Here is a 15,162-nt window from a genome sequence, read left to right on the forward strand (position 1 = left end):
AAGAACAACACATGAAATATTACACCGTGTCATTATTAATTGAAGAAAAAACTGAGCCAAAGTGCAGAAGCAGCATGTGGAAAAACTAACTACACCCCATGACTCAGGAGCTTGTAGAACCAACTTTAGCAGCAACAACTTGAACTTATTTCCTGTTTGGCTTGTGGTCCAGTCTTCTTTACAGCATTGCTTCAGTTCATTGAGGTTTGTAGGATTTCATTTATGCATATCTCTTAAGGTCCCACCACAGCCTTTCATGCAAGGTTGACATCTGTCAACATCTGGTTGACACCAAAATTCTTTCCTTTTTCAGCTGATCTGTTATAGATGTGCTGGTGTCATGCAACAGGACAATGAGTTTCAGCCACCTCTTAGCTGTCAGACGGATGATCTCAGGTCCTGCTGCTGCAAAAGAAACACTAATAGCTCCAACCATGATTGATGATTGGTATGAGGTGGTTGTGCTGATATGCTGTGTTTGGTTCTGTCCAAACATGGTGCTGTGCAATATGGCCAACCATCTTCACCTTGGTCTCATCGATCCAAAGGACATTGTTCCTTATGTTAAGATTTGCTCAGATGCAACTTTACAAACCTAAAATTACAGATAATTGTAATTTATTTGAATACTACTTATTTTTTGCACAATTGGAGCCAATGCAACAAAATCTCATTGTGTACTACAAGATGTAAATTTGAATGACAATAAAGTATGTGTTAAAGTGTTAAAGACGCTCTCTCCTGATAGGCTTGTTCAGTCTTGTCTTAATTGTGCTGTCAGGAAGTTTAACAACAAATGACAAAACACACCATGTACATGTATGTTCATGTATATCGTGTAGTACAGGAACTATACTACTGGAAGCAAGGGCGTAGATTTGGCATGGATGGAAGGGACATGTCCCCACCAATATCCAGCGATTATTGAATTGTCCCCACCAATAATTTGATCTCTTCGAGTAAAGAAAAACAAACCCGATAGAAAGAAAAAAAACGATCTGTGAAGGTCTCAATCACCTAGCGGTGCAGAAAGAGTTAAATTACGTTCTCTACTGGAGTCCTACCTCATGTGACAAATATGGCCAATGTGATTGGCTGTGCCTTTCAGGGAGCTTTGTTTAGTTTTAGCAGCGGCAAGCCTGCGCTGCGAGGACCTGCAAGGAGGAGAGGAGGATGGCAGCAAAAAGGAAGAACCTGGATATAAGAAAGTATTTTTCAAAGAAACCTGTAAGTCACTTAAAGTCAAGTTCACTCATAAAATGTGTCATAATAACGTTACAGGCTATGCTAGGCCATACATGCCAACATTCCGGGAGAATCCTGAATTTCAGTGCCCCCCCCGAAAATCTCCCAGAGCCACCATTCTCCCCAGTTTCTCCCGATTTTCCACCCGGACAACAAAATTGAAAAACCATATCCCAGATTGGCCCAGCCAATTCCAGTTTCCATCAATGGCTTCTATTACTGCAGCTACTTAGTTTTAATATTACTCTTATTACTCTTTCTGGGTCGCAAAATAAACTTTTAACATATTTTCAGGCGAGAATGTAGCTGTGTAAACTTCAAATATCTGTGTTATTTTACTTACATTATAATCAATAAGCTCCCTTTTGGCCCACATCAGTCTAAAGTCGTATGTAACCATGAATAACGTGATGCCATGTCCACCAGGAGAGACTGGACGGTATAGATGTAAAACAAATATGCCAGCAGTTTATCTCAGTTAACGAGAGGAGAAGGCATGTGTTTGGCTGCTTCACATAGTGGACATTGAGTTGTTGTGTGGGGGCACCAGTAGTCCATGTCTGTTGCTGTAACAGTAGTTCATGTTTAGAATAAAACATCCCAGCTGACTGGTTTGATCGGGGCAATAGTGGCTAAAATGTTGCATAATTTTGCTGAGAGATCTTTTACTTTGTGGTAATCTCAGATGAGTAGTTTTATGGACAAAACCCACCAGGTCATTCAGTGTTCCCTTAGTGCTAATGTATCAGAGATGTTGGTGTACTATAACTGAACTAAACTGAACTAAAAGTCATATTCTTTTATTGTCATGACTGTGTTTGAAGCTATTTTTATTTTTGTATGATACCTGATTGGTGGTTGAACCATCCGTCCCCACCAATGCCAAAACCAAATCTACGCCCTTGACTGGAAGGGTGCAGTAGGGCTATGACACACAAATAGAATGAAAGAACATTAAAAATGATTAAAAGCTTTAAAAATAATTATGCTAATACATGGGTTAGACTTTTACTAATGAAATGAAAACATTTGTGTGACCTTGCTCTTTTGCCTTTACCTTTGGGACCTTACCTATCTCACCTATCCTTTATCTGGCATCAGGAATAATATGGCTGTAGTTCACTAAAGTGAGCATCTGTTTCTGTTTGGAGATGCTCGTGGATAGATTCTGCAAAACAAAGCAAAAAAAAAAAAAATCAGTGAAAAGATTTCTACAACCAGATTTAACCAGCAAATGTTTTTGCTACTAAACCTTCTGGTGAGCCATGTTAAACCGACCGGTATAGACTTTGCCTTTATTGCAGTAAAGCTGTGTTTTTATTCCAGTTTGCAAGAGATGTGAAATTTTAAAATGTTCACCTCCAGCAAAGTAAAGCAAAAGAAGATCCAAGCACTCTCCTTAAATGAACAGCAAGCAGCTCGTCAGTGCAATTACTGTGACATTACTGTTAAAAGGATTTCATTTATTTTTTTGAGAAAGAAATTCAGGATATTGGATCTATCCTGCTCACATTATAGGCTGCACAGGCATTTAATACAAGAAAACTTTATATTGAAAAAGATATAACCTTTTTACGCTGTAATAACACTTTCAGTGTTCCCATGACTCATAAGAGCTTTAGCATACTCACACAGTAAGGAGTCATTTACAGTATAGTTTGGCAAACATTGCCCCCAAACGACTTATAGAGCGTCATTAAACCGTCCTTATGGTTGTATATGATCTCATTGTTTTTCTGGCTGGACTGGCAGCAGCGCATGATTTGTTTTCTTCTCATTTCCTTTTCATGCCGATTAAATTTGCATGTCGGAGAGAGCAAACTATATCCTCTCTTGGATTTGTTCCAGAGTTGAATGTTTTTCTCTTTTCCTAAAAATAGAAATAAAATGTATTGTTTGCACCATGATGTGAGTGGATAGTAGGTGTTTTGTCCATAGTGTAATTGGAATTGTGGGTAGCTTCTATTGCTGAAGTGGAGCTAAATCCAAACATATGGCTAAAATAGAAATTGATAAGAAAAATGAATAAATGTGGTAGGAAACGGTGGAGAAAATACGGAATTAGTGAAACAGATTTGGAAGCGATGATAGGTGAACTTTAAATTTAACACAGAGGCACCTTCTCACACAGATGGTTTATCATGAAGCAGTAGCATCATAATCCAACGAATGGATTAAAGTGATTAAGTTCCAATTGTGGAGCTAAAAACAGACTGCACACGATTCCTCTTGACAAAAGTGTGTGTTCCTGTGAGGCAGAGCAAAATCCGTGCCCCAGTTTTGGATTCTTATCAAATTTAGACAAACCTTGTCACATCAAGCTTCACTTATCTCTCCGAGAGCTCCGCTCCCCTCTGTCCTGACGAGACCTCGCCCCTCCCCGCGACACATTTCATCTTTTGACCTTGTCACCAGTTCACACATGACCGGCATTGGCCTAAACCCCTGTCAACATAAGCTTTATCTCTTCCGATCGCTAACGTTTTTTGACAGACATACGGGTCTCGAAGAGCCACGGTTGAGATGAATCTGCCACAATTTGACCATGGATCACGCTTGATCCGGGATAAAACACTGCAATCTTGGCCCTGTCATGAAAGCTGACAGATCCCCTTTGTTCGCGGGGAGCAATCGGACAACCAAAACTCTTTGCTGTGGCAACAACTTTGCCTCCATCTTTGGGACACAGGGGTCCATTTGCGCTGTGAGCTGTCGGTTTGACGGTGCCCTGGGCGCACCGTGGGACTGGAGATCCACACACTTTGCACAGAGTTGTCACTCTGTCAGAAAAATGTGCCGCGGAGTCGTCACGAGCGTGGCTTGTGCGACGCCGCCAATGTTTTCCATCAGACGCGGTTCACCTCACATGGTTTAGGAAATATGTTTAGCGGAAAGCGCAGGTTGTAGCTAAGGTCAAAGGTCGTGATGAAAGTCATTGCAGCTTATCTTGATCCGTGAGCACTCCATCAGACTTCAGCATCAGCTCGAGATTTCCTCGCTGCCGCTTGCTGAGAATGACATCCTTGGAAATTACGATTTTTTTTTTTAGGAAGTTAACTAATACTGCAGAATGAAAAACACTCTGAAATCCTGAAAAGATGGATGGCGATGGAGAACGAGAAATATTCAGAGGTATGGAGGAGGGAAAAAAGCACCATAAAAAAATATATATAGGAAAATGTTCCCACCTCTTGGTGCTGCAATGTGCACCATCAGATTCTTCACCCGGGGACTGTGGAGCACTTAACTCCGTGCTGTCGTGATTTCTCCAATTACGGGTGACAGCTTCCAATCCGCGTGGGAGGTGGATCACCTCTGGAAGTGCCAGGCAGAATACGAAGCGCACCACAACATTAATAATTCACCGGCAGAACATTCATATTCAGTCTAAGCGCTGCAGTTTGGGGCCCATTAGTGATAAAGGCGAGCCGACGCTCCCTTATACCTTTCAGCTTGATGTTCAATCGCAGGTATAAAGCCCACATGTTTGATTTTTAAGAGCCGAAATGCTTTTATTTCATTGCCTCACACATGCAACCACGGGAACAAACATCACGAATGCTCCTAAGACTCCAGACTACAGGTACTAAAATACTGCAGGGAAAGTTTGTTATGATCCTAAATGGGTTTAAATGAGTTGTCAAGGCACTGTTTTCACTACGGACACCAAATTAATCCATCAGTGGCTTAATTATTTACAGAAAGAGAAGTTTGCAAAGGCAAAATAAGTCACAGAGAAGTTTGAAAGACATGCTGAAGTTTATTGTCTATTGGTAGCGATTACTGGCATCGGTGCCCAGCAAGTACACGATGTACCCAACCAACTGCCTGGGCTCAGCAGGCTGCGGCACACGTTGCTTTTTCATACAAAAAGAAAAAAAACACACCTGTTCTCCAGAGGACCAGAATAAAATGAGCTGAAACACAATACAGAGCAGGCATGAAAAATGGATTGCATGTGGGTGCGCGGGAAAGAAAGCTGGAATGGCAGTCATAGCAAAGCGATGAGCTTCGGTCTAGACGAGTTTTTAAGCAGCCACGAGTCTAAATTATAGCCACAACACTTTCGAAGTCGGCCTTTAGGAAAGATGTGAATTATGTCTCAGAGTTACATTCAGTTAGGACCTGTTTTGTTGGGTGTGAACACGCATAATTGCCGAATCAGCAATTACAACTCTGAATATAACAGTTTATAAACCATTAATAATTAAGTTTGTGTGCAAACACTTTACATTACATTCTTATTGAGTCCTTCGAAGTATGACCTCAGGCTACAGAGGCTCTAACAACAGAGTTTCTTTCTGTCTCCTTAGTCAAAGTAGAAGTTTAGTTGTTCAGTGAATAACACTGACAATAGCTCTGTGCCCATGTAAACCCCGACAGTGAAGCCTGCACGCACTGGTGGACCTTGAAACACAGAAAGAATTCCTTCATTTCATTCATCATTTCTTCACACCTCTGCTTTTTCTACTGTGACATGTCAAAATGTCTTCTGTGAAGAAGTAGAAGACAGCTAATCTCAGTCTGTCGCAAAACCCTTTAAAACTCACCAGAAAAAAAGTAGCGTTGAAACTTTCAGGGAGACTAAATGTTCTCAAGCGGCAGCTAATTTGCTTGATGAACATGTTTTTGACAAAATGCTTTACATGTTGGCAAAAATGCCTCCGCGTTCAGCAGGTGTGATCTGCACGATGAGCTGCAAGCGTGTGGGAATTTAGGGGTTGATTGTGTCAGTTAACAAAAATGCAAAGAAGTGAAGGGTTTACAAATAGCCGAACAATAACTGTAACGAAAAATAATGTCAAGTGCAAAGAAGTACAATTTGCATACAATTTCACAGCCTCAGCACAGCTGTACCGCCTGTGTATCGGCTTATTTATTACTTTTGGCTTGGTGCGTGTGTGTTTGTGTGCGTGTGCGCTTCTCAGTTTTTGTATAGGCTCCTTTGTTGTTTGCATTTCAGAGTATGGACTTTCCGTTAAATGGATAAATGTTCTAGCGGTGGGGATTCAGCTCCATTACAGTGCTTGTCACGTTATCCGACATTACTTTTAAGACGCGACTGGTAGCATCCTATACAAATAAAAAAAAGTATTAAAAAACTATTTAACAATTTGTTTTTTTCCACAGCAGCCGAGTTGTTTTGACCCAAAAACCCCAAATTAACTAACAAAAGCAACAGACTATTAATCTAATACGGCCACAGGTGGAGTCTCCCAAGTAAGTTATTTTGAGCTTGTGCAGGCCACCCAGGACTGAGAGAGATGAAGCAGCAGCCTGGCTGCCCACCTCCTTACTGCCCTTCCTGCAGGCCCACTCATACCTCTCCATTCCCACAGTGAGCGAGATGGAGCAGGAAGGCCTATCTTCCTTCAATGTGTATTCCCCTGACAAATCACTACACAGATGATGTCACTCCCCTGTTAGAAAGGACACTGAAGAAGAGCTAAGGAGTAGAATTCTGCCATTAGCCCCACCTTTCAATAATGTTCTGGGCACGTTGCTTCCCGAAAAGCCAGATAGCAGTGCTGAAGGATGAAAAACCCTGTCTCTTGAGGGATAATGACTGTCCCTCAGTTGAAGGAACTAAAAATAATTTCAGCTTTTTAAAAGTTATTTTTTAGTTTCTAGTTTGGCACAATGGTGCAGTAGTACTGTAGCCTCATGGTAAGTAGATTCCTGGTTTTAACCTGATGGGCTTTTCTGCATGGTCCTCTTCACTCCCTACCCTCCAACACAGCAACACATTACAATTACAGCGTCTTCAATATTGTTCAATGTTCTATTGACTTGCCTAAAAGTCATGTATTACAGATTACTCATTGCTTTTCTTAAAAGCAATGCAGTACATTACTTTATTACTCACTGGATTGTATTACTCCATCAAATGGCCTGAAACACACTGTTACACAATTATCAGTTAACAATGTAAACCTGAGTCCCACACACCGACACAGATCCTCAGTCCTAATGAGGACACACACACTGGAGCTTTGTTGTAGTTTTAATGTACGAACACAAAGCAGAGTTGAAAAACAGCTCAAAGAGCCTTTAAAGTGACAGTGATTCTATTCCAGAAACACATACAGGAAGAAATGGAGACCATAATGCTGCAAGCCTGGCTTCTCATCACTGCATATGTTACCTGTTGAAGAGCAGACTGGTTGCTGAGTTGGTGTTGACATGCAATCTGGGTTCTTGGCTAGTTTTGTGTTAGCAGTGTTGTCTGTGCAGATGGGTCCAAAAAGTCGTGGACGCAAGTGCATGACTTTACCGTCATGCACTTTTGTGCAATAGAAATAGAAATAAAATTAATTTCCATATCTTCATTCCTCAAACGCTGTAGAGCAGGTGATTGTAGCACAAGTTTTTTTTCTTGTATTAATTTTATTTATGCAAGTGTGATATATTGACATTTTGTAACTCTTAAGCTTTGCCCTCCAAAGGAAGTTAATGCATGTTACCCCATATGTGAAGCATCACAAAATTTAATGCCTGTTATTTTATAAGCTTGTTCATGTATCCTGTTCAGTCCTGTTTCATTTATATAGTACCAGTTGACAATAATAGTCATCTTCCATGACCTCTCCATGATAAATTACTCATACAAAACATAAACAAAACTGTAATATAAGTGCGTGCCAGGAGAGATTAGTCATTATGTGTGAAGCAGTATACGAGTATGAAAAATGTTTATTATACTGAAGGCACTTTGAAAATGCCAGTCAGGTATCGACCTAGAAGTATAGTGACTACTCTCTGTAGGAGCTTACTAGTATTTTAATTCTAACCAGTTAAGAACAGGCACCAATTAAATCCTGCTTCTGGTGATCATTCACTGATGAGTCCTTGTGATGTGATAAGCATTCTCCATCAGTCCTGCCGATGCTTATTATTAATTACAGAGCAAATGACACGATATATTGGCATCCACTTCACACTTCAGATGCATTACAACAACTAATACAAGAGCCACAAAAGAGCGTTCTTGAGCAGCATCCCAGGACAAATAAACTACCTCGAAACTGCCTTTCACGCCACGAGCTTGGTTACTGTTTCAGAGTTACTGATGGAGAACAAACAACCACTGCGCTATCCTCATTCATCAGAGCAGAAAAAGAAAACACTTGAGCACCCCTGAGTCACAGATAAGTGAATTTTGAAGCCTATTTTTGCTGCCAGAATAAGTCATTTTTATGACAAATGCTACTTCATGAACACAGTTTGGCTGGGAAGGAGAAATTTCTGACACCGGTTACTGAGTTACACTTTACAAAGTCTACTTTTTAAAGTCCTTTTTTTGCAGTGGAAATGTACATTCATTGCGAGCAGGGCTTCAGGGCTGGGAATGCTAATCCGTTTACAGGTCCAGCACTTTGGTCCAAACCGACATCTCAAGAAATCGGATGGTTTTCCTTGAAACTTAGTACAGACATTCATCATTCAGTGCAGTGGTACGCAGTGACTTTTAGAGAAAGGCAAGTAGAGACGATGACCTCACACAACACTTCCTCCACTGTTTAGCAAGACAAATTGGTAAAGTTTCATAATTTTGTGCTGCCCAAATTTTATTTTTTTATATACGTTGACAACCTCCTGCATCTTGCTGAGCCTGAACCTGTTCCACTTGCTTGCTTAATTAAACCTGACAAGACAGAAGTTTCCCTCTCTATCATCAAGTCTTTCCTTCCTAACAGAGTTATTAAAAACTTCACACTACAATGTAACTCCTCTAGATCACATGCTGGGCAAGTTGGTTAGCAAAACCAATCCGTTAAGATGATGCATCACACTTGTTTACTTGTTAGTGGTAGCTCTATTTCCACATACTGTGCAGATCCTAAATCAGAGTAGTGAAAGTAGAGCCAGTGACAATCTATCACCAGCCTCCTCACAAAGACCAAAGGTTTATCCATAATGTGCATGCACAAACAACCAATAACCAATATAATTAGAAACAGACACTAGAGTTGGATGTCTCGAGACCGGTCTTGCACTTGAGACCGGTCTCGAGACATCCACTTTTACGTGGTCTTGGTCTTGTCTTGGTCTCGACGGACGTTGGTCTTGGTCTTGTCTTGGTCTCGACGGACTTTGGTCTTGGTCTTGTCTTGGTCTTGTATCCCTCGGTCTTGTCTTGGTCTCGCTGTCTCGGTCTTGCTGTCTCAGATCGACATAGTGGTCAGGAGATTTGGAGTCAACAGTATCCATGACACACAACGTAATGTTCGATAATGTGTCATGCACAAAAGCATCAGCTCTAAGAGCCGTGCTCAGAGAGTGCTTTGTAGTGAATCAGAAGAGTCGACTCCCATTGAGCGAGAGCCGGCTCCTCACTTAATGTCCTTTCGCTGCTCAGCTCTCACACAGTGGCTCAGCTATGCTCCAATCCCTCCATATTGTGGCCAATCACATGTGAGGATATAGGATAATATCATTATGTGAAAAACAGAGAGGGTGAGAGACGAGACAGTCAAGTGGAGCGTGTGTCTGTCCTCTCAGTAAGTGAGTGAGACAGTAGACAGTGGTGAGGAGGAGTGCATCGCAAAAACACATAAATAGGCCTGACACCCGTAAACAAAGCAGCATCTGGCTGCAGTTTAAAGACTTTTTTGTCTCGGTCTTGGTCTCGTCTCGACTTTGTCTTGGTCTTGACTCGGTCTGTCTTGGTCTTGGTCTTGTCTTGGTCTCGATACCCTCAGGTCTTGGTATTGTCTTGACTACAAGTCTAACAGACACCCAAATCAGCAGCTACTACAGATTCCAATGGCTCAAAGTCAAGCAGAATTAATCCTGCTTCCAGAGACAACAGCCAACTGTGGACACACGATGGCAGTAATTTAAAGGACGGAAACAGACCAGATGTTTTTTTTCACAGAATGAAGTTCGAGATAAAGCAATTTTTCTCGTTGTAACTTTTTTTTCTTTGTGTAATATCTTCCAACCAGAAGTGGATATGGTGGCACGGTAGAGTATGGTCTTTGTGGTCCATGCCTGAAACCTGAAAAACTACTGGATGGATTTGGCTTAGGCATTCATGTTCCTCTCAGGAAATGCAGCATCTCCTGAGTTATTAAGGACCAGTAATACATGATATTCTACATTTTTTCTAATATTTGTTTACACACCCTATAAATATCTCATCGACCTCTGCTTGGAAACATTTAAACGCTACGGCAAATGTCAGCATTGTAACATACTACAATATTGTAAACAAACTAATGCTGTTAGTGATATCATTTCTAGGTTAAGTGTTGCTAGCATGACTTCTGCATTGTTTATACCTTCACCAACGTGCCAAACACAAGAGTAATATCTGCGTTGTGTGTATTTGGTAATTAAATCTTTTTTAGTTTTACTGGCATGTTCATTTGTACTTTAATTGGTTCGGAACGTCTGAATTTGAGCTAATTAGTAATACCCATGACAATGTTAATTAGAAAAAAACAGAGAGGGGAAGCTAAAGGAGAGAGATGAATATACTCTTAGCCTGAAATTCAGGTGAATAGATGCCCTCAGTGTGCACCGTTATGTCTTATGTACGCCGTTTCACATTCCCACGGCTGAAGAGCACAGAGAATCTTTTTAATAACAAAAAAATAATAACTCATATTCCTGTTGGCAGTGTTTACAGCCATGATCTCAATAGCTGTTGCACTTTAAAAAAAAAGAAATCTGTGTTTCTTTGGATCCCTAAATGAAGAGCTCGATTTCTGTCTCATGATTTACTCTTTTTAACACAATTATACATTTCATCGCGTGTAGCATATAGTTTACATATTGCGCGAAGATACTGAAAAGAGCAGCGCATGGCGATGCTTTAGCCACGAAGGCGTGTAAAAGGAGTCATTACTAAGTTTAAAGGAAAGTGATGACATTCGCCTGTCAGCAGGTGAGTGTGAGCTCCATGAAAGCCATATGACCTTTTCACACAAAGCCTGCTCTCCACTTAGAAAGAAGTGAAAAGGGTGAAGAAATTGCAAGAGGAAGAAAAATATTTCATTTAAGATTATGAACTCCGTATCAATGGTGGCTGCATAGCGACACCTGATTCTTAATAACATGATTTCTTCAAAGGTATTCAGCAAATCGCGGTGCATTTACATTTCAAAAGGAGAAAAATTGCTTTCATTTCACTCTCCCTGTACCCCCCCCCACACACACTCTCCTCCTCTAAAGGTGACTTTTATTTCTGAAAGTGTGTTTTTAAGAGTTTATCTTAAAGTAGGTTTGTCACGAGTGATGTCACATCAGCATATGTTTGGGACTATCTCTGGAAAAGTCCTTGGGAATCATCGCAAAGCAGTGACACAAATTGGTGGCTTTTACATAAATGAGCATTGGTTCAAACAGTTTTGGGGGAGAGATTCAAGGAGAGGCATGAGTACACATTTTCCTCTGCCGGGCTTGCACAGTTTTAAGTGTTACTTTTTGCAGCACGACATGATCTAAATGTACCAGAGTCTGCTTGATCCGGCAAAGCCATATTCCGCAGTCATACTGTATGTGAACTTTACCTTTAGTCCCTATATATGTCTATGACATAACTGAATGCATGGTTTAGCTTCTGTAGTGATTACAAGTGGCTTTTGCATAGGCTCTGCACTTGAATTCACAGCACTGTTTCAGACAAGTAGCATCACGGTTCTGAATACACCTCCCATGATTGCTTGAGGTTGAACGAGGTGTTAAAAAAAAAAAAGGAATACATTTAAAAGAGTAATTAATCATCTTAATCTCATGGATGCAATGCTCCACTTTGGTATTTGCCTCAAACGCTGTGAGCTGTTCATCAAAGCCAGCCATGTAGGTAATAACTTCCTCAGTGCTTTAACACCCTTCCTGAATTTGCATTTAGATCGCAAGATGATCCCAAGCAAGCTCTTCATAATGTCCATTCATCCCTTATAAAGCTGCAGCCATGCGGTATGCCATGCTGGGTGGATACATACTGTAGTTTGATACAGCAGTAAGTACATAAATGCCAATTGATTTGTTCCGTCTATTGCTTGTTTCTTCCAGGGCCGAATGAAAGGTCTGTTGTACCTTTATGACGTGCATCTTAGCCGGTGAGTAAGCCTTTGCGGGTAAATGTCACCAAAACAATATCTCGTGTTTTTATATATCTAACGCAAGACCGAGCAAACACGGAGAGCTGACAGGCGGGCTGTGTGCAGACAGGTGAGAGATCGTGACACGCTCGCCATGAAGAGAAGCACGCAGCTGCTTAGAGCAAGCAGTCAACAGGGAAATCACCGCTTTTAATTTCATCTTCGCCAGTTAAACACATGCGCCTCACTTCCTCTTTTCTCCTTGTACTCACAGAGAGGCACGCTGGGGGATCGTGCACTGTTTTGTGGGTCGTTACAGAAGGTCACAGTCATGGACCCGTGCCAGTTTGTGAATTGTGCCAGGATGTTATGGGGAGAACAGCCTGAAGTGTTGCTGGTTGACAGCACGCGTTAGATTTCTGAAATCTGATGGTTTCTTTAGTTGGATATGTGTACTGTGTGGCTTAATACAAAATTAGACAGCCAGCAAAGCAAGCTAACTCATCTACTGTTACTTGATAGGGACTAGTATTTGCATTAGCTGTGTATAGAGTCAGGGGTCTGTTATTTCTTTAATAAATTTATAGTTTAGTCCATGCCTGCAGTACAGTAGGATTAGTATCTCCAACTGCAGGCATTCACATTTGACTGTGCATAGCAGCAAGACCCCCTATATAGAACAGACCATGCATCACTGACAACAGATATCAAACTGACACGGCATAAAAGAGGCGCGGAGGTTGAGGCAGGTTGTAGATGAGCGGTAAGCTGGCTAAAGCAGCTTAAATAATGCGCCTTATAATAGATCTGTCAATTGGATGTGTAGAAGGATATCAGGGGAGTCATCGGCTGATGTGGCCCGGCACTGGGATCACCTGGTTTACATGGATTCGATGTAAAAACTCGCTAAAATGTTATATCATTTGTCCAACTTCACAAGAAACAACCGCTAACATTCACTGATATACAAAGATATTACTAAAATATTATTTTAGCGTAATTTCTTGTTTTATTGAAACTGAACTCTTTTTCAGTGTGGCAATTCAGTGCTGTTTCTTGCATGAAAGTAGTACTGTTTTATCACTCTTCTTTTTCATTATGGTAAACCTTTTTGCATCCGTTTCTGCCTACTTTCAAGTTGGCCCCAAAATGTGTTATATCTTTAAAGAAAGTATATTCAAGTAAATGAGCTGCCTAGTTCGTTAGAAATATACTGTTATTATATAATATATTATATGTTATATAATCAGCTCAAGTTATTCATGTCCAAATCAATACATATTATCCATCACCTACTCCTACATAATGTTTATATAAAAAAATATAATACTAATTCCCTTTAAAGTAAATATTGCCCAAAAGGTGAGAGGTTTGCTCTCTCTAAGTGCTTTTTGTTCTATTCTGTGATCTCTCGCTTTTCTGAGAGTCTGTAATTTACCAGAAAATGTCGACTTTAATATTTATTTCTCAGCTTTAGAACTTTAACAACAGGAAAAAAGTGTCCCTGTAGTGTAGTGGTTTAACAAATGAACGATCCTGAGTTTGATCCCGGGAGGAGACATACTGTAAATCCCTTTGACAGTTGCAGCAGGAAGGGCATCTGGTGGAAAAATCTGCCAACTCAAACATGCAGAGTTACCTGCTGTGGTGACCCCTTGTGAATACAGGAGCAGCTGAAAGTAGTTTTACTGTAACAACAGTCAAGAAAAAATAGAAAATTGCTATAATAATACAGGAAACTTTAACAAGTCACTGTTATTTGTGAATACAGTAAATTACTGTAAATGCTGATGAAAAAATATGAACCCACATGCGGGTCATGGATTGTTCACGAGTCAGTGTTGAACATATTGTGAGTGTTAGCAGGTTAAAACAACCTGCTGCACAAACTCAGGTCTCGCTCTGTTTGAATCCACCCAAAACCCGTCTGCTCAAAATCAGGCTCACTGCCTCATTTAACACACACTCAGCACAGACTGAAGAAAGTTGGTGCAAACTACTATAACAATTCGAAGAGGCAATTGCTTGGATCATGGACAATTTTTGTGCTTGCAAGCTCAAAGACTGTAACACCCACTTAACTAATAACCTATTACCGGATTTTCGGACTATAAGGCACACTTAGAATCCTTTAATATTCTCAAAAATTGACAGTGCACCTTATAATCCGGTGCGCCTTATGTATGAATTCTGGTTGTGCTTACTGACCTCGAACTGATTTTATGTGGTACACGTTGCTCACAGTGTTGCCAACTCCTCAGTAAGGAAAATCGCTATTGGCTGTCCTAAAAGTCGCTAAAAGTCGCTAAATGACGTCATCGCCTAATTTGCATAATTGGTCATGCTAATATAATTGTAACCTACGTTGTGGGAGAGAGAAATAACATCTTGGAAGAGACAAAGTGAGTAAAAAACGTCCTAAATGCATTTAGAATTTATTTAGAACTACAAATTAAATTTATTTTAGCAATTATTGTTTTTTTTTATGTCACAATTCCAACCCTGCTCCTTTATCCGGGCTTGGACCGGCAAAAGTGACCAAAATAGGCACTCAGGTGGAGTTACTTTGTGTGTGTGTGTGTGTGTGTGTATAAGTAGTTTTAAACCTCGTGATCCACAAAACAGCAGAAGAGTAAAAGAAGAACTGACTGCGTTACAGTCAGTGCGGGAGCAGCGGCTTCGCTCATGCGCGATTCATTTGCAGTTCGGACGCATAGGTGTGAACATCTCCTGCCCTGATAGCAGCGGGGGGAGGACTATCCTCCGCCCGTGAGCGCTTTGGAACGGGTGAGGTGCCCATGGCAGCACCCGCTGCTTGTTGAGAGTAAAAGCGATACCCGCTTTCATGTCAAAAAGTCGTCATAAA

The 15,162-nt window shown here is 40.8% G+C and overlaps 1 long non-coding RNA gene across 1 annotated transcript in view; it reads right to left on the reverse strand.

Annotated features, from left to right (window-relative positions):
• Positions 1-346: 346 nt before the first annotated feature.
• LOC112842786 (uncharacterized) overlaps positions 347-15,162 on the reverse strand; it is a 94,476-nt gene continuing 79,660 nt past the window's right edge. Inside the window, exons 2-3 of the long non-coding RNA XR_003214806.1 lie at positions 2,317-2,413; positions 347-405 (exon numbers count right to left, since the gene is read on the reverse strand). This is a non-coding gene — a long non-coding RNA (uncharacterized LOC112842786). The remainder of the gene's footprint in view (positions 406-2,316; positions 2,414-15,162) is intronic.

This window comes from Oreochromis niloticus, linkage group LG3 (genome assembly GCF_001858045.2).
Source record: "Oreochromis niloticus isolate F11D_XX linkage group LG3, O_niloticus_UMD_NMBU, whole genome shotgun sequence".
Taxonomy (NCBI): Eukaryota; Metazoa; Chordata; class Actinopteri; order Cichliformes; family Cichlidae; genus Oreochromis; species Oreochromis niloticus.